The 21,571-nt window shown below is 43.8% G+C and overlaps 1 long non-coding RNA gene across 1 annotated transcript; it reads right to left on the reverse strand.

The window, feature by feature from the left end:
* Positions 1–1,146: 1,146 nt before the first annotated feature.
* On the reverse strand, positions 1,147–9,869 carry LOC143268935 (uncharacterized). Its single transcript, XR_013045175.1, has 3 exons — positions 8,439–9,869; positions 8,230–8,299; positions 1,147–5,651 (listed from the first exon to the last, which is right to left on the reverse strand). It is a non-coding gene; the product is annotated as an uncharacterized LOC143268935 (long non-coding RNA).
* Positions 9,870–21,571: the final 11,702 nt, after the last annotated feature.

Raw genomic sequence — 21,571 nt, forward strand, 5'->3', positions numbered from 1 at the left:
AGTAGAACCACGCTGACTTCAAAGCTGCTGAGCTGAGTCTACCTCCAGCGAAGGAGGCACATGACTCTACACAGGTCATTTTACCTGGACGAGAGATGTCTCCTTCTCTATTCTGCAGCCTCCAAGCCAGGACCAGCCGCTCTGGGTGAACTAAGGAGACAAATTTACCAAGCATGGTGGCTATGAGAGCTTGTTATTTGAGAAGGAAGGACAGAATGTGAGAATATCCAGCTGGCCGGGCTGGGCTAGTCTTAGACAATCACTAACCCAGCCAATAATCATATACCTCCCCAAGACTTGACTTACAGGCATTGGGATGGAGTGCACCCCTGTGTGAAAGCCTTGTGTACAGGTCCATCACTTGTTGGCTTTTACCATCATGACAACGCTTTCTACCCTCAATCAGTCCTGGCCCTGGGACAAGACAGTCCATAAATGTGGGACTTCAGCCGCAAATAGCAGTGGGTATTTGTTGTCTTGTATTTCATTCACATCTTTTCTGGAGCCCAGAGAAACCAGCACTTTGCCTGTAACTTTGCTCAAAGCAGGGCTCCAGATGTATCCAGAGGAGAGCAGGGCCAAAGATAAAGTACCCCCATTTGGCTTCTAAGAGAACCCCAGAAATCCTATAGAAATAAGGTATCTGCATCTAGCTCAAGCAAGGCCCCCAAGGTTAGGAGAGGAGAACGTAGAACCACACAGAACAGAGGTTTGGACAGGGAGACTGAGCCCAGCTGGAGGTGGACACCTACGTTTCTCAGGGGGAAAGACAGGAATTCACATTGCTAAGACCGGCCTTTCCTCACCCAAACTCGAAGATGTGTCTTATTTGTTAGAATTCCCTGCCACTGGTACCATCACTGCTCTGAAAACTATCTGCCCGGAAGTTCTCTCATCTCTGTCAGCCTTGATGGTGGCTATCCTGGTGGATTGATTCTTCTTGAGCATCAATGAGACCATATCTGCAGCTGTCCACCTGGATGCTGAGTATGTCCCTGGTCCATATGAGCTTTTGTAATGAGTGTGAACAGGAAGCTTGAATTCAGTAAACTTGTCTCTTCCAAGAACTGTTGCTGGAGGGCTTCTCTCCAGGTTCCCCAAGCCCCGCAGTCCCACAATCCACTTATAAAATAATCACTCAGACGCTTATATCACTTATAAACTGTATGGCCGTGGCAGGCTTCTTGCTAACTGTTCTTTTATCTTAAATTAACCCATTTTTATAAATCTATACCTTGCCACGTGGCTGGTGGCTTACCGGCGTCTTCACATGCTGCTTATCCTGGTGGTGGCTGCAGTGTCTCTCCCCTCAGCCTTCCGCTTCCCAGAATTCTCCTCTCTCCTTGTCCCACCTACTTCCTGCCTGGCCACCTACTTCCTGCCTGGTCACTGGCCATCAGTGTTTTATTTATATAGAACGATATCCACAGCAAAGAACCCCCACTCGCTCTATCCAAATACGTCTCAGTCAGCCCCCCACAGTGAGCATCGTCGCTCTGTGATTGGGCAGATGGGGAGGCCTAGCTTGAGTCACTGCACATCTGGACAATTGACCTTGTACAAGGGGGAAAACTGGGGTTGGAGTAAATTGGCTTTCCTAAGCCCCGCCAAAATCATGTGGCTGGTCTCACTGAGGGTATGGTTGCCCATCTTGGCACACAGGGGGATGGCAAGACTGGGCCCTACCATCTCCTGTGAGGTCTGAATGGGGTTGCCTCGCCGACCAGATGAGGCTTCTCCTAGGCTGCCTTCTCAAAGAATAAGACTGGATAATATACAGAGAAGTCTACGCTTGTGGAGAGCTGATGCAGTGACCGAGTTTGTGCCTTGTAGGGCTGTGAGTGGTGAGGGTAGTTCCCAGGTCCAGCCTGCGACTGAGGAGAAACGGGAGGCGAGGGCGTTTCTGTGGTTAGCGGTGGCTGTCCTCACCAATGCTTCGAGTGTTGGCAGTCAAGGCCGCTGAAGGCACAGTTAGGTGCCTTATATAGATTCAGAGACTCAAAAGCACGGGCAAGATCAAGAACAGCAAAAGCAGCCCGGTGGGAGGACAGCTGGTAGGGCTGACGAACAGTACAGAGCTCAGACAGTCCTGAGGCGTGCCTCCTGGGACACAGACTTTCCTCCGGAATGAGTCTGTATTGACCGCTTTCCTATTGGCAAAGGGGAGATACCTGTCCAAAGCGACTTAAGCGAGGGTTTATTCTGGCCCAGAGTTCAAGTGTGCAGTCTGTCACGTGAGGAAGGCACGGCAGCGGAGTGTGAGGCAGCTGGCCACATCCCACCACGGGCTGGAAGCGGAGAGGGATGCTGGCACTCAGCCTCGCTTCTCCACCCACACTCAGTGTGCGTCTTCCCACCTCAACTGAACCAATCTAGAAACTTCCTTCTAGACACGCTCAAAGGAAAAACTTCACCACGGCAAGAGGACACGTCTCTTCCTGGGAATGAATGTCTTAGGCCCCTTGTTCTGCACGGTTTCACCAGCTCCGGCTGAGATGACAGATAAGCAAGCCACGGTCCCCAGCTCTTGTCGGTACCAGGATGTCACCAGGTCTCAAAGAGTCCAGCAGTGTGTGACCTGGAGGACACCCCTGGGAGCTCCATGTCCTGTGTCTTTTGGCCTTCCCTTGGCTGGCTGCAGGGAAGCCTTTGTTTTGGCTTAGTGGGATCAAGTACTATTTTAACTATATTCTAGTGAAGAAGCAGTCAGTGGAGGTTCAGGGACTCTACTATTTTGAGATTAGATGGTTAGATCTAGTATGTTCTAAAGTCTGACGAATGGAACGGCATTGCCCTCTGCTTGCCTTGAAGGATGCATCATAAACGTGGCACTAGACGTTAAGTAAGGACAGCTGGAAGGCCAGCTCTACTCTGGACAGTACTTTAGTGGAGACGCAGTGCTGGCTGCTCCTGTGCACAGCAAGCCTCCTCTCATATGCAGCATGGATCTTAAAGAGTCTTATTAATAAAATCAAACCTGAGGCCAGGTATTGGGGTGAATGCTGGAAGATCAGAGAAGCAGAACAAGCCACAGCTACCTCACCTCGCCAGTTCCTCAGCTGATCCTGTTTCCTCAGACTGGAAGCCTCTGAGTCCTCATCCAGAATGAATCTCAGCTGAACTGTGCTGCTCGAAAGCCTGAAAGCTTAACCAGCCAAATGCTTCTAGTTTCTGATCTCCATGCCTTATATACCTTTCTGCTTTCTGCCATCACTCCCTGGGATTAAAGGCATGTGTCACCATGCCTGGCTGTTTCCAATGTGGCCTTGAACTCACAGAGATCCAGAGGGATTTCTACCTCTGGAATGCTAGGATTAAAGGTGTGAGTGCCACCATTTTCTAGCCTTTGTATCTAGTGACTGTTCTGTCTCTGACCCCAGATAAGTCTATTAGGGTGCACAATATTTTGGGGAACACAATACCACCACATTTCCCCTTATTTTGCCTAAAATTTAAAAAAGCTTATAACTAATGCAAGAAAAACTATCCAATAAGTATATACAATATATATATTGACAATATATATAGTCAAAAATTACATTAACAATTTCTAGTCCATTAACATTTGACAGATTCAGACAAAAAACTCCATTAATATATAACAATGTCCAGTCCAGTAACATTTGATAAACTCAAAAAAATCTCATTACTTATCCTATTTAAAACAAGTAGTTCCTTTTTAAAAGTAGATTCCATAATCTCCCTTTTTATCTTATCATACCCATATTCTCTCTCTTTTTCTTTTCATAATAGATTCAATAATCTACCTTTTGTCATTTTTATATCTTCCCCTTTTCTTTTTAGTATAGATTCAATTATTTACCCATTTATCTTATTATTTATCTTTTTTCTCAGAGTAGATCTACCTCAAATCTATATTCTCTTTTTCCTTTTCTTTTTTCTTTTTTTAAACAAAAACTCTAAATCTAATCTCCTTGTTCAGCTTTTTTCCTAGCCATTAACAATTAACAACTTGTAACCAATGACAATTATCCATAAGTCATTGAATGACCAAAAAACTACCCACCCTACCTCTTGGGAATGTGGGCGTAGTTTTCTTAAAATTACTTCCTGCTTTCTGGGGGTGAAGACATCTTTAGGGAATCCTGAAAAGAAAATTTTTGGGTTAATTGTCAAGTCCTGTATCATTAGTCCAGTCTCTGCATAATGAGAAAGTTCAGGGCTTGTTTCAAGTCCTTGCTCGAGTAGTCTGTCAGGCTGGATCATCTCAGCTAGTCCTCTCAAAACTGTCCTGAGTAGTTTGTAGTCCAAAGTCAATCTTTCCTTGGTGTTAATCAGCTTAATGGCTTTATCACAGTCCATGTGGAATCGTCATTGTGGGCTCCTGTCATCTTTTTGAAGATTTCAAAGTCGCTGTTAGGCATGGTCATGGTTCCCTGAAGACTTTTTTTTTTTTTTTTTTTTTTTTTTTTTGTGCCTCCTCTGTGGTTTGGAGCAATCACAGTCTGATAAATGTCTGTCTCTTGGAACCATGAGCATTCTTTCCTAGAAGAGAAAAATCTTCACAGCAATTTCTCCCCACCATTTGTCTTGCCAAACATTTCCAAACTGACCTTTGCCGATGCTTTCTTGTAACACGATGGTCCTGTCAATTCTTCTCTGAACAAGCAGCAATAAACTCTTCGTCCCAGATAGCAGCATCACAGCAGTCACCAACATGAGAAGGAACCAGCAACTTGGAGCAGCAGCCACTGCCTTCCCACTACTGTTTGTGGCTCGGTCCCGGCCGAAGCTTCTCCTTAGCAAACCTCCTAGGTCGGCCTCAAACTCGGGATCTTCCTGCCTCTCCCTCCTTCATTCAGCAAATCCTACCAGCATGCTCGACCACAACAGGCTGAGGGTAGCTCATGTCTAAGCAGGGGCCCACAAGGCCACAGGCAAGCAGCTTTTTCATGAATTCATACCATGAACATTGGGCGCCAGATGTAGCACGAATCTTAAAGAGTCTTATAGTTTGTTCATCCAGCATCATCATGTCATTGTCACTGGGACTCCCTGACCCTGGGTTCTACAGAACCCTGAGGCCTATGCTGAAGGCCTAATCTACATGCCCTGTCTGTGCCAGTGGGGGACATCCATGTTGCTGAGGACCAGGGGACTCTGAGGCCCCAGAATGAGGACCCACTGGCGCTGGGGATGCTACCAGGAGGCTCACTATCATACAGGCTTTGCCACTGATATTTGGGCCTAAAGGTCCCCTCTTGACAATCCTGGGAAAGACTCGGGAGGGTTATCAGTGGGGAGATCGAGGAGTCTCAGGGGATAGAGCAGCTGAAGTTGTGACTGAGAAGGTCCAGCATATCTTTGTCAGTAAAGCCAGAGGCATTAGGAGGGACCACCCGAGAGTGTCCACAAAGCATATCAGAAGCATAAAGAGCTCACAGTGGGCTAAGACGCTTAGCATCAGAGGTCGACTGTTGCTCATAGGCCTTGTGCTGTGTTTGGCCGACATTCAAGAGCCCTGGGAAGCCACGTACAGATATCCAGTTTGAGGGTCCCCAGATGGAGTGAATAAATAGAAGCATGTGCAAAGGGAAACAGAGGCAGTCTTGGCAGCAGGTAATACTTGTCCTGGGCTCTGTGAATCCGATGTGGCCAGAGTAACTTGCTCCTCCGCCAAGCCATGTGTCCTGTGAGACCAAGAGGACAGTCAGGGCACATGACACAGAATATCACAGCAGCTCACTCTTTCCTAGGTCTGTAGGTTGAGGCTAGGGGATTTAGGAGAGGGCCTGGCCAAGTCCCCCTTTGCCAGGAAAGCTGTTTGGCCATGGCTGTACCATGTTGGCCCAATGACCAAAGTCCTCTTTGGTTTGTGTGTCTGTGTATGTCTGCAGACACAATCATTTTCTCACAAAAATACTAGCTATTGTATTCGGGGATGCCCTCTTTGTAACTGATAGCATCGGTAGTGACCTTGTCTCCAAGCAAGGCCATTGGGGTTTCACTCTACCAAAGCCCTAACACAGGTACGAAGTTGGTGAATTGCAGACCCCAGCTGGTACCCAGGTGTCCACAAGGTCCCCAACAGCTGCACTGAAGACCCCCAGGTCCGCTAGGACCACAGCTGCTCTAGTCTCACCTCCCTCCTGGGACCCAATTGCTGTATTCTGCAGGTCTCAACCCTGCTCTGTCTCTGTGGAGAGGTGAACCTTCCCGGCTCCTGGAAGTCTGCACAGGACCCCATAGATGCCTTTTCCAGGCTCGCCACCGATTTGTTTTCTCAGAGGAAGCTGGTAGCCGTATGGGCCTGACCCTGCAGCCCCCGCTCCTGTAAAGTGATCCCAGCATTGCAGGAAGTCAGCAAATCACAGCCTGTGATGACAAGAGGGGCCTCATAAGATCAGCACCCTGCTTGATGGGGGAACTGGGGCCCCCGTCTGCCAGCATGAGGTGATTTACGGCCTCAATGGCCACCATGGGCCGGGGGCATGACTGTTGGCTGTCCTGTGAAGAGCGGGAGGGCAGTGGAGAGAAAGTCAGGCCTTTTCTGCTCTGTTCTGCGGGAAAGGTCTGGCTGAGGGACAAGCAAACCCCAACACAGACAGGTTCTCATCCCACAGCTCCTGGGTTTCCAGAGCACCTAACCCTTTATCAACTCTGAAGCCAGAAGGGAAGTGGGACCATTGGCATGAAAGTATTGTGGAGACCCTTCCCAGCAACAGATAAGAGGGGATTCGGGATTGGGAGACTGAGGAGCGTCCAAAGGTAAGGTGAAAAGCCATATTTGTCACAGATTTTCTTTTTACCCCTTCCAAAGAAAATGAAAATGCTTTATAAACAATAAAACAATAAACAAATATGGTATAATAAAAAATAAAAATAGCATTAAGAAAACAACCACATTCACAAAAGCATCAACAAGAAGAAAACATATAGAAGACAATTTTAACAAAAGAAATATATATATTCAGAAAGTTAGAGTATTCCTAACAAAATGAAAGCCAATCTACAGAAAGGGATTCCATCTACATGATCTGAGACATGGTCGTTAAGACAGAAGTTCATCAAATTGAGCTGCAATTCCCATGAAAACACCAACAACACTTTTATAGAAATTGATTGATAAGGTATGGTAATTTGAGTGTAATTGACCCCCATAATCTCATAGGGAGTATCACAATTAGGAGGTATGGTTTTGTTGGAGTGGGTATGGCCTTGTTGGAGGAAGTGTGTCACTGTGGAGGCAGGCTGTGAGGATTCCTACGCTCAGGATACCCCCCAGTGTCCCAGTCGATTTCCTGTTGCCTGCAAGATGTAGAACTCTCGGCTACTGTGGGATGTTCTGTATGTTAAATGTGTTGCTCTGATTGGTTAACAAATAAAACACTGATTGGTCAGTAGCCAGGCAGGAAGTATAGAAGGGACAAGGAGAGAGGAGAATTCTGGGAAGTGGAAGGCTGAGGCAGAGAGACACTGCCAGCTGCTGCCATGACAAGCAAGATGAAAGGTACCGGTAAGCCACGAGCCATGTGGCAAGGTATAGATTTATAGAAACGGGTTAATTTAAGATAGAAGAACTAGATAGCAAGAAGCCTGACATGGCCATACAGTTTGAAGCAATATAAGTCTCTGCATGTTTAGTTGGTTGGGTCTGAGCCGCTGCGGGACTGGTGGGTGAGAGAGATTTGTCCAGACGGTGGCCCAGGCAGGAAAACTCTAGCTACACTCAGCTATTCTTCCAACACCACATTTGCCTACACATTGCCGTGCCCCCTGCCGTGATGATAATGGACTGGACCTCTGAAACTGTGAGTCCCAATTAAATGTTTTACTTTATAAGAGTTGCTGTGGTCATGGTGTCTCTTCACAGCAATAGAAACCCTAACTAAGACATAAGGCAATCTTAAAATTGTGTGGAAATGAAAACAACCTAGTCCCTAAACAAATCTTTAAAAGGATACAGTGAGAGGATACACCACCTGAGGTCAAAACTCACTGTAAAGCAACTGTAATGAAGACACTGATATTGCTGAGAAGATGGACAGACAGACAGGCACGAACGCCAACATTCTTATCAATTGATTTCAGGTGGTGATACCCATGCAATTAAACAGAGAATGATAAAATGATAAAAATGAGAGCGGAAATCAATTAGATCAAAAAGGGAAACCAGTAAAGTCAACACAAGGAACAAAACGGCAGTATCACCTAATCAGTCAGGGATAACTGGGTTCACATAAGGAAAAAACATACTAAGACTCTTACCTTACATCACACATAAAGACCGGCTGTTCGGAGTCGAAGGGTCAAACGTCAGAGCCAAAGCACAAAACATCTAGAAGAATAATTTGTGACCTTGGATTAGGTAAAAAAACAATTTTTTAAAGTAAATTATATAAATTACATAATTTAACTTACTTTTTAAAAAAATTTTAACGAAGCACGGTTTACCAATATTTTGTTTCAGGAATTACCTGTAGTTCTTTGTGTGGCTGGGGCCTCCTGGTTTTCCTGCACCACATTAGCGTGTCTATTATTGTCCTTGTTCAGCTCATGTTTAAACAGTCCTATTGTGGAGAGTGTGGCTTGTACTGTTCCTAGGAGACTCAGTCTCAGAGCAGACTCCCTGGTCCCTGACCCTTACAATGGTCCCACCCCCTCTTCAGCAATGATCTCCGAGCTAAGATAGACCCATCTGTTGGGCCTGGGCCCCACAGCTCTGCATTTTGACTGTTCGTGGTTTTCTGTAATGGTCTCCCGCTGTCCAAAGAGAAATGTACTTGATGAGTGAGACTGCATTTCTCTGTGGGTAGAAAGACAAATATTTAGAATAGAGTTGGAGATTATGCTGGTTTAGCCAAGTAGGGGTTGTAAGTTCTCCAAGATTCGTGACTTCACTAGTCCTGGGTAGTGAAGTTGGCTAGGTTTCTAGTACTAGGCTTGGTTTCCTCTTGTTGAGCATGTCTTAAGTCCAATTAAAGAGTTGTTGGTTGCCAACAAGGTATGCTGGCCACTTCTGAACCTTTAGGGTTATTGTGCCAGGATGGTCATTGTTGTAGTCCATAGGCATCGGAGCTGGGTGGGAATGTTGGTTGCCTCCCTCCTTTGGAAGCTTGCATGATTCCTTCTGGTATGATAGCCAGTCCTCAGGGAGGAAGCTTTCAGGTCAGTTCGAGCTCAGAAGTCTCTGGGCCCTGTATTTGAAGTATGTGGTGTTTTCAGCAACAGGGACTTAATTTCTACATCTGAGGGGCAACCAAGGGCAATAGCAATAGCCTGTGATGATTTCAGAGTCTCTTGGAGTCAAAAGAGGGCTTCTCATGGCTGGCATTGGGGTTTTTGTTGTGTGGTCTTTGACTTCTGTATTTATCTTACTCTCCCTCCCTAATTGGAGCCCACTTTCCCCATTCCCCCATCAGTTGACTTGCATCCTGCTATTCTCCACTCTGCTGCACACACACACACACACACACACACACACACACACACACACACACCACGACAATGGTGCCTTTTTACTGTCCCACGTTTTTTACAGTTACCCCAGGATGTGTCCTTACTGAAGATTTGGAGCTAGGAGCCTCAGATGAGAGGAAACATGAGACATTTCTCTCTTTGGTGTGGGTTACCTCATTCAGTATGATCTTTTCCAGTTCTGTCCACCCACCTTCTAATTTCGTTTCATTTTCCTTCCAGCTGAATAGTATTCCACATTGTCGATGGACCACATTTTCCTTTTCCGCCTGTCAGCTGAAGGACGTTCAGGTTGTTCCATTTCGTAGCTATTGTGAATAGAGCAGCACACGGCTAAGCAAATATCTGTGGAGTGGGATGTCAAGTCCTTTGGGCATATCCCAAGGAGTAGTATAGCTGGGTCACGCAGCAGATTTATTTTCGCTTCTTGAGAATTCACCACACTGATTTCCATAGTGGCGGAACCAGTTCACAATCCTGCCCTCTGTGAGCCAGAGTTCCCTTTCCCCACACCCCTTCCAGCATTTGTTGTTGGTTACTATGTTGATCTTTGCTGTTCTGACTGGGACAAGATAAAATCTAAATGTTGTTTTGATTTGCATTTCCCTGACTGTTAGGGAGAGTGAACATTTTCTGAGATCTTTCTTAGCCATTATTTTTTCTTTTTCTGAGAACCCTCTATTCACATGCCAGCACTTTTTTGAATGGGTCATTAAAACAAACAAACAAACAAACACAAACTCTCTTTTAAAATGTATTCTGGATATCAGATAGCAATCCCCTGTCAGACGCATAGCTGGCAAAGATCCTCTCCCGTTCTGCAGGCTTTATCTTCTCTTGATTGATTGCTTCCTCAGCTGTGCAGAAGGTTTTCAGTTTTTGGGAGTCCCACTTCGTCCATTGTTGGCCTTAATTCTTGGCCAATGGAGCCCTGTTCAGAAGGCTCTGTATTATGTAAGGCTCTTCTTTCTGTATGATGTTTTCTTTTGCGCTCCAAGGGTTCACATTCAGGTCTTTGATCCATTTGAGGTTAGTTTTTGTGCAATTCCATCTTTCTGTATGTGGAGATCCAGTTTTCCCAGCAACATTTGTAGACAACAATTTTTTTCTCCAGCATATGGTTTTGGAATTTTTGTTAAATATGAAATGGCTGAAGTTCCATGTACTCATGTTTGGGTCTTCAGTTTTGTTTCATCGGTCCATAGGTCTGGTTTGTTGTTGTTGTTTGTCCATTCAGCCAGTTCCGTGTGGCTTCCGTTCTTACGGTTCTATAATACATTCTGAAGTCTGGAATGGGAATCATCCCTTCCAGCATTGTTCTTTTTCCTGGGGATTGTTTTAGCTATCTGGGATCTTTTACGGTTGCATATGAATTTTAAAATTACTTTTTTTTTCTATTCCTATGAAGAATGAGATGAAGATTTTGATTGGGATTTTATCAAATCTGTAAACAGCTTTTGGGAAAAATGGTCATTTTCACAATACTAATTCTACCAATCCATGAGCATGGGTGCCTTTCCATGTTTTAGTGCCTCTATCTCTTTCTTCAGAGATTTAATATGTTCATTGTAAAGGTGGTCACCTCCTTGGTTAGGTTTATTCCTAGATTTTTTTTTTTTGAGGCTGTTGTAAATGTGAATGTGTCCATGATCTTACTCTGCATGTTTGTTGTGTTGGTGGTGTAGGGAGCTGTTGATTCTGTATTCTGCTATACTGCTAAATTTGTTTATCATTTCTAGAAAAATTCTGGTGGAATTTTGGGGCTCTCTAGCATCATGTCATCTGCAAATAGGGAAGCTTCACCTTCTTCCTTATCTGCATTCCTTTAATTTTCTTCTCTTGCCTCACTGCTCACGCTGGTGCCGACAGTGGACAGCCCTGTCTTGTGCCCGACTTCAGTGGGGTCAATCGCTTCAGCTTTCCCTCCACTTAGAATGCCATTGGCCAAGGGTTTCTTGTACTTAGCTTTTATTATGTTGAGATACGCTCCCTCTAATCCCATTCTCTAGGACTTTGCCATGAAGGCTAGTTGATGTTTGTCAAAGGCTTCTTCTGAATGTATTGAGGTGACCATGTGATTGCTGCCTAAGTCCGTTTTTGTGGTTTATTTCATTTATTGAGTTGCACGTGTTAAACCATCCCTGCATTTCAGAGACAGAGACAACTTGGTTATGGTGAGTCATCTTTTTTTATGTATTCTGTATATCTGTATTCTGTTTGGAAGTATTTCAGTGAGCGTTTTTGAAGCTATGTTCATCAGGGATATTTCTTTCTCTTCTTCTTTTCCTCCTCCTCCCCCTCCTCCTCCTCTGTAGCTTGAATTTCTAAATGATATTATAATAATTAACCCAGCACCTAATATTGGGATAAATGCTGAAAGATCAGAGAGACAAAGGAACAAGCCACAGCCACCACCTCTTACCTCACCAACTCCTCAGCCTGAAAAGGCCTCAGCCGATAGGCCTCTAGCCGAAAGGGGTTCTTCAGCCCAAAAGGCTTCTAGTTCCTGTCTCCTCACATCTTATATACCTTTCTCCGCCCAGCCATTAAAGGTGTGTGTGATTCCCAAGCACTGGGATTAAAGGTGTGTGCCACCACTGTCTGGCTCTGTTTCTCTCCTAAACTGAGTCAATCTCAAGGTAGTCCAAGGTGGCTTTGAACTCACAGAGATCCAGATGTATCTCTGCCTCCTGAGTGATAGGATTAAAGGTGTGTGTCACCACTGCCTGGCATCTATGTTTAATCTAGTGGCTTGTCTCTGATCATCAGGCAAATTTTATTAGGGTACACAATATATCACCACATTTCCCCTTTTGTCTAAAATAATAAAAAAAAGTTATAACTAATATAAGAAAAACTATATACAATAAGTATATATATAGTCAAGAATTACATTAACAATGTCTACTCCATAAACATTTAACAAATTCAGAGAAAATGCTCCATTATTTATCCTACTTTGGTGAGTCCAAAATGTACCTAATTCACTTTCTATCCTAACTTCTATTACCAACTCAAAACTATCTTTTGGTGTCTTTGAAACTTATACACTTTACACCTCTTTGGTGAGTTTCTTTTCTGAATTTGTTCACAAGGAAAATTATAACTATAACTATCTAGTCTTCAACTTCCTCAGAGATCCGAGAAGGAAATATTTACTGAGAAAGCAGGAAATGCAAACAAGTGACTTCCAAAAAATGTGAGAAATGACAGAAACAACTGGCTGCCTAGACAGTCACCCAAGGTTCTTCTGCAATGTTGGGGTATTCATCTTCAGCCTACAGGCCTAGCATATCTGACAGACTTTTCTGTGAAGCAGGTTTTTCTGAAGGGCTGTCCTCTAGCTCTACTTCACTGTTCAATAGTCTTAGCCTCATTTTTCCACCAGGTCCTCCATTGTAATTGGGGGCCAGCCTCTAAGACTGCTGTAACCAAATCTCTCTAGTCTTAAGGAATAATTCCACTATAAGTTGACCACAAGTTTAACATCTGCTTCACAAAAGATTAGTGGATGCCATATGAAACTATTGCTTCTTTGACTCTCCTCAAGTATAACATTTGTACAGGAGTCCAGTCAGCTCATACACAGCCTTGAGGATATCTATTATCTGGCAGTTCCTGTAAGGTTACTGGAGAGATTAAGGTTAGCTGTTTAAAAGTCTTAGGCTGTTTCTCTGTACCCTTATAATACAATGCTGAGATTGGTTCTCTTTTAAATTCTTCTGTCTGGGTCTGAATATCTCTATGATATTTTTAAACAAGCTTTTCTAAAACTTTTGTCTTGGTACTCATATTAACCAACTTTTTTAATGATAAAACAAAAATGATCAATCAAATAATATTTATAACTGACATTACATCAATCTCATCTAAGTTAATTATCCTCTCATTTAATTGTTCCATTTTCAGACTGTTTAATGTATAGTCAAACAGACCAAATTCTAAAAATGTTTCCCATTTTTCAATGTGGGGAAAAACCTTTCTTTTAACGAATTCCTCCCTTTAAGAAATCCCAATTGACTCACCAAATCTGCTGACAATAAGATTCAGATAACAGTGTGGCAGCAGCCTGAGGAGGGGGCCCAGAGAAAGCCAAAACGCACCAGGAGAGGAAAGAAGCAAAAGATCCAGCCATCTGCACAGGGGAAGTGTGCAAAAGTGGCTAGCTCCTGTGGTTTTTGGAGCCCAAAAACCTACTGAGTTTGCTGCAGAGAGGCCACAACAAAAACTTAGTTGGGAAGTCCAACCCAGATGGGGTGGAGATTCCAGCCGCATGTAGCTTGGGCCTGAGCCGGGGCCTACAAGGCCACAGGCAAGTGGCTTTTTCACGAATTCATGCTCCAGAAGTTGGGTACCAGATGGTGTTCAAAATTTAAAAGGTCATATAATAAAAAACCTGAGTCAATCTCCTGTAGTCCAGGGTGGCTTTGAACTCACAGAGAACCAGAAGGATCTCTTGCTTCCTCAGTGCTAGGATTAAAGGTGTGTGCTGCCACTGCCTGGCCTCTATGATCTAGTGGTTTGTTCTGTTCTCTGATCTTCAGGCAAACTTTATTAGGATACACCACACTCCTCCTCCTCCCCCCCCTCTTCCTCCTCCTCCTTTTCCTTCTCTTCCTACTTCTCCTATTTTGAATACTTTAAGAAAGATTAGCTGGAGATCTTCTTTCAAAATCTGGTAGAATTCTGCTGTGAATCCATCTGGCCCTGGACTTTTTTTAGTTGGAAGGGGTTTTGTTACTATTTCAATCTCATTTGTTATGGGTATGTTTGGATTTTTTTCTTTTTCTTCATTTAATTTTAGTGGAAACAATTACTTTTTTAAAAATTAGGTAAAAGAGTAAAGTAGATACCTCCTTCAGGAAACTAGAATAAACTGAGCAAGTCACAGGATGCCTAACATTACTACTGATTAGGAAAATTCAGATTAATTCCACAGAGATGTCACAACATGCTTGTTAGGAATGACTGGATATTTTTAACTTCTGGCAATATCAAATGTTAGTAAAAATGGTAATGTGGAATTCTCCAGCATTGCTGATGAAAACGAGAAAAGAAAAAAAGAGCACAGACACTTTGAAAAACACTTAACAGTTTCTGTCTAACATAGAAATCAGCAGTCCCTTCCTCCGCCTTTACATGGGGAAGTGAAAGTTTATGTTCACACAGTGTCCTGGGCTCAGATCTTCACAGCAGTTTATTCACGAAATGACCTCAATTGGCGAATGAATAAACAAGCTGTAGTTCATTTAGAAAATGAAACAGATGCAGAGGGCTGCACATTGTATGATTCCATTCATATAAAAATTTTGAAGATGCAAAGCCACAGCGGTGAGGAGGGGTTATTGGACCCAGCATGACTGTAACTTGCAATGGAGTAAGAGAAGTCCCAAGAGATGGAAATAGTCTGCACATGCTGATGGTGTCTTCATGATCTGTATTATATAGATTTACATATAACTGATTACATATATAATATATACATATAATTGTCAAATCTCTGAATGCTGCCTATGAAACTTAGTGAATATTGTTTTATGTGAATTATACCTCAAGGAATTTGAATTTTTTATTGCTTGTGGGAATTTACCTCAGCCACCAGCTCAACTTCAGCTCCTTTGTAGCTTTGCTTCATTTGGATTTCTCCAGAACTAATTTGGGAACAACAATCTTTAGACCAGGTTCAGGTTAGATCCTCGCACTCAAGATACTTGGCAGGTGACATTTAAATTTCACAGAATTTCTTAACAAATGGCATAAGTTGTAGAAAATATTGTTTATCAATTCAGTAGAATTTCCCAAACCTCCTGATGTTTAGGAATTTGACAGTATTGACCCTGTCCACAGTTCCTACCTGACCTCTGACTTGACATCCTCCTACAGTGGTCACAGGATCTCAGGACATGGCATTTTCTTTCATCCTAGGGATATGCTTCCAATGGTTGGGCCACCAGCACCATAGCTGGCATTGTCCCCTAAGGGACCATCCACAGTCAGGTCTTTTCTTCATAGCTGCTACCAGATGGCACCACCAGGTGACTGGTATCTGTAGGTAGAAACAATTCAATGTCTGACAACCCAGAGTCCCTGCTAGTGACAGAAACACTACCCATGCGGAAGTATCCATGCCATCTGTGTCTTCTTTGGCCAGCTGGCTTGCAAGTGACCTGTGCATGCTTCTCATTGTCATCATCTGTTATGTGACACTATGTCTGGGAAACAAGAATAAGCATCTACTCACTCCAGATAGGGAGCCAATGAGAGATCAAAGTAAGTAAGGTTACTACCAAGGTCTAACTTGGATGAACCAACTAGTTTATTGGTGTTACTTTACAGGAGTATGGATGGGAGGTTACTTATAGGAGTAGGAATAACTCCAAGGCAGCTACATTATCAAAAGCCAACCCCAATATGGGTGACAGCTGATGAAAACTGGAAACCTGGAACTCAGTGCAAGACATGAAGGCAAACCAGTAGGTCAGAGTATCTCTGTTGTTGGTTGTTTTTTTCTCTTTTGGGGGCCTTGCCACCCAGCTCCCAAATAAATCACACACAGAGTTTTAGTCTTGCTTAAAAATGCCTGGCCTTAGTTTGGCTTGTTTCTTGCCAGCTTTCCTTTACTTAAATGATTCCATCTACCTTTGCCTCTGGGCTTTTCCCATTCTCTTGCTTCTGTAAATCTTACTCTTACTCTATGGCTTGCTGTGTAGCTGGGTGGCTGACCCCTGGAGTCCTCCTCCTTCTCTGGCTACTTCTTGTTTTCTCTCCCAGATTTCTCCTTCTATATATTTGGTCTGCCTGCCAGCCCTGCCTATCCTTTCTCCTGCCTTGCTATTGGCCAGTCAGCTCTTTATTAGACCATCAGGTGTTTTAGACAGGCACAGTAACACAGCTTCACAGAGTTAAACAAATGCAACATAAACAAAAGTAATACGCCTTAAAATAATAGTCTACAACATATCTCTGCTAAGCAACTTGGCCAGCTGGGGCCTCTTCAAGGGAGTTTAGCTGTTTTGCTGCTTGGATAAGCTTGGGAAGGGAGAGACAGGGTGTATGCGCTCAGTTTCAGGGACTTCTTGTAGCTTCTGAGTTATTTACTTCCTGGGTCCTAATGAGTTTTCCCACAGAAAGGAATGATTGATCTGCCTTCTTATAGAACATCCCGCGTCTTTACTAGCTTCCCTCCGAGTTGGAATGTATCTACTTTCTACTAGAGATAATTGCTATACAAGATTATACCATTGGTCAAGTCTTTCCTTGATCTACAATCCTGAGGCAGATCAACTCTTTTTATTCTAGCTAGTGTAAAAATCACAGCTATAAAACACTCACATCTGTACTAGAGTGCTATTTCTCTGATGGTGCAGTGCAGCCTGTTTAGAAGAAGTTGAGGCCGTGGTTCCAAATGTACCTGCATATTTGTAGACCTCTCTCTCAGCATAGGGAATAGTCCAAAACTGGGTTATGATGCATACCTGCAACATCAGCATCTAGGAGGCAGGAGTAAGAGGACTGAGAGTTCAAGGCCAGTTATAACAAAACACACACAGAGTTTAACCCACACTTCTTGAGTAATGGGCTGTCTTTAATAACTTGCTGCCAACACAGGGAACAGCATATGGTAGAGATGACAGTGTGATATTTGTGCCTCTCATAAAAGAAAAGCAGTTTCTTTCTAGAAATCTTCCTTAAGGTATGTGCCTACTGAGCTCTAAGTCAACCTAAGAAAAGTCCATGTTTGAGAGAGAGCCATGGAGAAGTGCCAGAGAGACATCTGGGGTAGCTTCTGCTGTCCCGGTCTTCTCCAATCCTCTATAAGCCTGGGGTAAGGAGTGAGTCTGTGGGTACAGCAGTTCTCGGCCTCAAAGTGCCTCAGCCCAACTAGAGCAGGAAGGAACTGTCATCCCAGGAAATTTCAACCTCAGATTCAAGAGCAGATTGCACGTTGTGTTGTAAGTTACCGTGTGGTGGGCTGCCGCATCATTCAACATTAGAGAACAGGAACAGCGGCAATGGAGCTAACCCCACTGGTTGTCCAAATGTCCAGACCACCTCTCTTGTGTCAAAAAGTAATATTGTTCATCCTTTATACCCTTGGTCTATGAGCAGTCTCAGTGTAGTATCCCTATAGAGTTTAATGGGATCACATTACATGTTTGATGTAAAACATCAAGAACTCTAATTATGTATAGCTTTGTCCACATTCTAGTCATCATTATCTGAGATGTATCACCACCATTCAAGTGGTAGAGATACAATAATTAGATTACCAGAGATCTCTTTGGGTGTCTGGTGTGTAAAATGATCTGATGCTTATCACTTCTAGCAAATCACCATGTGTGGAGTCCATGTCCACAGTGTTCGTTACGGAGGGCACAGTGCGCAGTGAGGACATTACCAGTGGGTACCAGTATGCTGCACACAGTGGCAAGGAGGAACTGAGTCAGTTCCATGCTTGGAGTTAGAAAACAAGAACACAGAGGAAACAGGGTCTTCGTGATCTATTCTTAGATACTAGGAGAGGCGAGATGGGGAGAGGTCCCCCTAGGACCATGATGACCAAAGATTCTGAAACTGATAATATCAAACTCATCTTGAGAAAGGACAAGGTTGGGAGGCTCATGCATTCCAATCCCAACTCACACAGAACTATAGTGCTAAGTGCTTGTACTGGTCCAAAGATCATTTATTGACCAATGAACAGAGTTGTGACTTACACACACTCACAGTCAACTGAAAATTTACAAAGAAATTGAGATAATTAGTGGGCAAAAGACACTCTTTAATAAATGGCAGCATGATAACAGAATGGTCACTGGGAGCATATAAAGCTGAACACTTAGTTAACCCAAGTTCAAAAACTCACTCAAAATAGATCAATAGCCTAATCTGGGGACTAAACCTGTAAAAGCCTAGAAAACTGTAATCAATCTTTAGAACCTTAAATTAGGCAGTGATTTTCAGACATAACACAAAGGAATTAATGTGTGTGTTGGGGGGAGGCCAGATAAACTGGATTTTGTGAAAATGACAACTTGGGGCTTCAAAGGATGAAATCAAGAAAATGAAATTCAACCTACAGAATAGTGGAAAGTATCTGCATGTTGTACTTCTAATAAGGGACTTATATCTGGAATAAAGTACTCTTCAAATATAATAACAAATACATGTCTGGTACTGCAAATGCCCAAGAACCCATGGTTGGGGAGCTTATAGGCCCAGGGGTGAACCTGCTACTATTATTCTGCTAAATGGATACAGTATCAAACTATCCTCCAAATGCATGTCTCTCTACGGATAGATAAGTTTCTTTGTGTAGTACATAGTGGTTAACACAGAAACTTAAAATTGATCAAAGTGCAGAGAATTGGTGACCGTGGAATGCTCAGCCACAAATGGGACATCTGTCTGTATCACACCCTCTCCCTGTGGCTCAGGGGCTATTGAGAAAGCCACCAACAAGGACTGGAACAAAACAGTGTCCTCTGGATATTGCAGGACCACTGAGCTCATCAACTCACAGAAGCTGTGGTTGCCTACTCAAGACCTGCTCAATAGTAAACCAGTCAATATTCCAGCATGGAGTGGGAAGGGATTCATGAGGACCCACCCCTGGCTGAGGAGCTACAGATAGTTGGTGACTTCTGAGAGAGGGAAAATCTCTTTAAGGATTTAGCTCCTGGTAGATTGACTCTGCTTTAGTGGATGGCCAATCACCCAGTAGCACAGAGAGTATAGTCCGTGGATTATAAAAAGGGGACACAAAGTTGGAGACATGATGGTAGGGGTGGATCTGGGAAAAGTTAAAGGGAAGAGTTGGAGGTAAACATGATCAAAATACATTGCATAAAATTCTCAAAGAATTCATTAGATTTTGTTTTGTTTTGTTTTTCAAGACAGGGTTTCTCTGTGTAGCTTTGAGTCTTTCCTGGAACTCACTTTGTAGACCAGGCTGGCCTCCAACTCACAGAGATCCACCTGCCTCTGCCTCCCAAGTGCTAGGATCAAAGGCGTGCGCCACCACGGTCTGGCTAGAATATATTTTTTTTAAGATTTATTTATTATGTAAACAATGTTCTGTCTGCATGTATCCCTGAAGGCCAGAAGAGGGCACCAGATCTCATTGCAGATGGCTGTGAGCCACCATGTGGTTGCTGAGAATTGAACTCAGGACCTCTGGAGGAGCAGTCAGTGCTCTTAACATCTGAGCCATCTCTCCAGCCCCCTAGAATATTTTTAAAGACAAACATAAAAACAGGTAACTGTTAGAGCATTCATCACTCCGAATACTTCAATGAGCACCATTCCATTTCCTCCCCAGGACCAAATAGACCCTTCTCCTACTCTTGGACCTCAGAGCCCCAAATGCTCTAGCCACTGGACTCCAGGACATCCACCTTTACATTATTGCCCGCAGTACAGTTCTGACCTAGAATTCATTTCGCATCCAAAGAAATACAGCAGTGGCCTCCTGCTTATGGGATTTAGATCTGACCATGCCCTTACCATAATTAAGCAGATGGCTTGAAAGAACTATGACCTAGTCCTTTGAAGTCACAGGTACAGTGCTAGTAGGTGACAATATGTAAGGAAAATGTAAGACCTAGGGTGAACAGCCCTGGTCAGGAGTGATAAGCAATAGAATGACGTAAGTAAACCACAAATGGAGTAGTGATAAGCTGTGTGTGGAAGTAGGGGTAAGACTAGAAACCTAGCCAGGCAGGGGTATAAAAGATGAAGCCTCAGACATGACGAACAGAGCTCGCCAGAACCTCATGTGAGATGACTCTCCTCTGCCAGAGATGTGATATCCTGTCCTCAGCGTAGATGTGGTTGACCACAGCAAGGCTGACCCAAGATCCAGAGGAGCAGACGTACACCTGGAGAGGTACTCTCACTTCCATTTGGAAGATGGGATAAATATTGCTTGTAATCTTAGTGAGTGAATAAATGAGTGTTATACCAAGTCTGAATCAAGAGTGATTATTCCTCCCCCATAACTGGGGTATGTGCTCGCTACACAATACCTTTCAGGGCTTGGGCAAAGTTCTCCAGAAGGTTACATATACACTGTATCAGCATCTAATACAAGGTAGCCAAGGAGTCAAGACCCCAAGAGCCAAGGGGTAGAAATGAGAATTTTAAGAATCCTCTTTACATCTAGTGACCCAGTAGCAAGATCTGTACTTCCTGTTCCACAACAAGATGCTCTGTTGGCTTAGAAGTTTTCGCTCTAGAGCAGGAATTGCTTGAGCAGGAGTCACAACAGTGATCCCATTGAAATAAAAGTTAAGACTTTGCTCTGGCCACTTCTGGCTTCTCAAGCCCCCGAGTCAACACGCTGAGAAAGAAGTTATAGTATTCATAGGTATGACTTGTCTGGGCTTCCAAGGTGAAACTGCATGATCACTCCACAACAGATTGAGGACGAGCACGCTTGAGGTACAGAAGATCCCTTAGTGCACCCCTCAGTATTACCATGCTGAAGTCGGTGGGGAATTGCAACAACCCAATCTATGCAGGATGATAAATGGACCTGTCAAGAAGGAAGGTGTGGATCACTGCTCCAAGCAAAGAACCAAGACCTGGTAAGGTGCTTGCTGAGGATATGTCATGGTTTGTTGTTATTCTTGCTGTTTATTGTTTTGTCAATCTGACACAAACTAGAGTCATTACAGAGGAAGAGACTTCAGTTGATAAAATGCCTCACCAGAATGGCCTGTTGGGTATGGGCAAGCCTGTGAGGCATGTTCTTGATTAATAATCGCTGTGAGAGGGTTCAGCTCTTTGTGTGGCACTCTCCCGGGCAGGGGGTCCTGAGTTGCATAAGAAAGCAGTGTGAGCAAGCTCTAAGGAGCAAGCCAGTAAGCAGCTCTCCTCCACCACGGCCTCTGCTTCAGTCCTTTCCTCCAGGTTCCTGCCTTGAATTCTTTATCCCTGACTTCCCTCCGTGATAGAGGGTGACCTGGAAGTATAAGATGGAATAACTCCTTTTCTCCCAAAGTTGCTTTTGGCCATGATGTCTCGCTAAAGCGATAGGAACCCTCAGTAAGACATAGCTAGACTTGATTGGGAAAACCGGATGCTCGTAAAGCATTATTTATTATAAATTGCTGCATTGATTGCCCTCAAA

Source organism: Peromyscus maniculatus, chromosome 16, assembly GCF_049852395.1.
Source record: "Peromyscus maniculatus bairdii isolate BWxNUB_F1_BW_parent chromosome 16, HU_Pman_BW_mat_3.1, whole genome shotgun sequence".
Classification (NCBI taxonomy): domain Eukaryota; kingdom Metazoa; phylum Chordata; class Mammalia; order Rodentia; family Cricetidae; genus Peromyscus; species Peromyscus maniculatus.